Source organism: Aulonocara stuartgranti, assembly GCF_965226115.1.
Source record: "Aulonocara stuartgranti genome assembly, chromosome: 22".
Taxonomy (NCBI): domain Eukaryota; kingdom Metazoa; phylum Chordata; class Actinopteri; order Cichliformes; family Cichlidae; genus Aulonocara; species Aulonocara stuartgranti.
The window spans coordinates 664928-667500 of NC_138957.1; the positions used below are offsets into that span (position 1 = coordinate 664928).

The window sequence follows — 2573 nt, forward strand, 5'->3', positions numbered from 1 at the left end:
AACCTGTAAGCAAACGATGTAAAAGTGATATAAGGCTGACAGACTGCCCTCCCCGGCCCGTGCTTTGAGGATTCTGACAGCACGATTCATCCATTTAAACTAACATAGTCATCCTTCTGTAAGCAGCTTCAGCGAAGCAGAATATTTAGTACAGTGATCATTACAACTGAAGGATCTGAAGAACCATATATCATACCATGAAAGAAAAAAAACTGAAGAAGAGCTGAGGAGCAAAGTACTCATGATCAGTCTGGGTTACAAAGCTGTTTATAAGGCTTCAGTATTTCATCACTCTGTATTGAAACATGTGTAACGACAATAATTAGAATCCTAATCCTAATTTAGGACAGGCTCCAACAAAACATCCCGATGGTCCCCGAGACGTTCTGGGAAAATATTCTGTGGACGAGACAAAAAGAGTCCTGTTAGTAACACAGCACGTTATACACTCGAACACGGTGAGGTAGTGTGGTGGAGTGTGGTGGTCTGCAGCTGCTTTGCTGCTTCAGGACCTGGACCATTGCTTTTGCTCTCTAACAGAAAAGCTTGAAGGAGAAAGTCTGACCATCAGTCCCTGTCCTGAAGCTCAAAAACGCTTCGGTTTAGCAGCAGGCTCAAAAAATCAGAAGCCACATGGAAGTTTTGTAGTGGCTGAGTCAAAGTGTGGACCTGCGTCCAAATGAGATGCTGAAACAAGCCGTTCATGCAGTGTGGCTGAGTTATACGGTGGCCCCTAGAGACAAAGCACGTACAAACTCCAAAACGCATTTCAAGCGTTAACTGAACTTCCAAAGCAGAGCTACCTACCTCACTTAAATTACACAATTAAGAATTATGTGTATTGTTTGTGTATTTATACACAGGCACTCATATATATTCAAATATTTTAAAAAAATGTTCATTTACCTGTTACTACCACACACCAAATCCGGTTGTTGGTGCTTCCTGGCTTGTGTAGCCACGAGGGTACAAAAGCTCAACACTGCCCCCTAGTGTCCTGGAGCACTTCTGTTGTGTTTGTACGTGTTTTGTCTCTAGGGGCCACCGTAGAATTACAATAGTGAGCTAACACGAATCACTGACATCACACAAGCAGTTATTACACACAGGGTCAGTGTTGGGAAGGTTACTTTTAAAATGTATTCCACTACAGATTACATATTACATGCCCCAAAATGTATTTCAATGACAGTAACGTATCCGGATTACTTAATTAATATATTATCATGCTTTTTACAGCTACATGAATGTTGCTGTGATTTATTACTATTACTGAAGGTTACTCGCCATTTTTGCAGTGATCTCGTATAGAAATCAGGTCCGCGGCTCCGAGCCGTAGTAAAGGGGCCTCTGACTAATACGTCGGGTTCGTGTCGGCTCGTAGCCGAAAACTAGCTTCACTTTGTTGTCTGGGTCAACTTTGCTAGTGAGAGACAGAGAGAGGCGTTGAAAGGCTGCTCATACGGAGCTTATTGTTTCAGAGGAAACAGTCGAGTCTTAACAGCTTACTCACAGCTGGGCTTCACTGCCCATCAGGCTACACTCTTCAGGGCGATGCCTGTAACACTCTGCCTGTTGCCTTCATATTAAATCATTTTTGGATAATTATTTTAAAAAATGTTTCTTCACGTCATTATGCGGCCGCGAGTAGAGGTGACGTGGGCCTGAGACTGAGGCACAGACATTAGAGCCTCTTAATGTGTGTTTGTTTGGGTTTCCACCAGCGTGGAAACCAAAAACAGAGAGGACATAGCCGAACATATGAAACAGGAGAAGACCGCTGTGTAATCCATTTATTTCAGCAAAGTAACTGTATTCTGAATACCACCTTTTTAAACGGTAACTGTAACTGAATACAGTTACTCATATTTTGTATTTTAAATACGTAACGGCGGTACATGTACTCTGTTACTCCCCAACACTGCAGGGCTGATGAAATCATCACTTATAGACTGCTTTTTGTCTGTTATGAATATTTGTGGATGAAACATGTGAGTGAAAGTTCAAATGAGGGGAGCCAGTACTGTGTGACAGCAGTGCAGCACAAGCACACACAGGTTTGTGCGTGCCTGCGCTGCCTCTCTTTATTTGATGAACAAACATATTGTATTTACAGTCCTGGTGATTTTTGTATGTTTGTGTGAAAAACACAGGTCAGTGTTTTCTTTGTGAAATGCAGCTTAACTTGAGTTTTTCCCTTCAGGACGGTCTGAGCTGATCCTTTGTGGGGAGTGAGAGCACAGAGGGAGTGTAACGTTAGCCCGACTCACTGACTGTGAAACTGTGGAAGGCCCTTTAATGCTGCAGTTTTCACTGTGATTCATGTCTGTCTGTTTCTTCATGTTTGGCAAACGTGGAACAAACTTGGCAGGAAAACCAGAACCCCCCCCCCCCGCCCACCTTCTCAGTGTCCTCATCCTCCTCCCCCGCTCCCTCTCTCCTCCCCTTTTCTCTGTGTTCATATTCATTCAGAGCTCCGTCGCTCAGACCATCACACCTCTCTGTGCTCTCTCTGCTCTCTGCTTTCTTCATCTCCAGGTCTCCCATCTGTCCCTGTCTCTACCATCCTCATC

General features: G+C 43.8%; 1 protein-coding gene across 2 annotated transcripts in view; it reads left to right on the forward strand.

The window, feature by feature from the left end:
* The first annotated feature begins 2462 nt into the window (after positions 1 to 2462).
* LOC309698878 (uncharacterized protein) overlaps positions 2463 to 2573 on the forward strand; it is a 16839-nt gene continuing 16728 nt past the window's right edge. For both annotated transcript variants that reach the window (XR_014274199.1, XM_082521632.1), the window contains exon 1: positions 2463 to 2573. This exon is cut by the window's right edge and continues 105 nt beyond it. The gene's annotated coding sequence lies outside the window, so the exon portion shown is untranslated.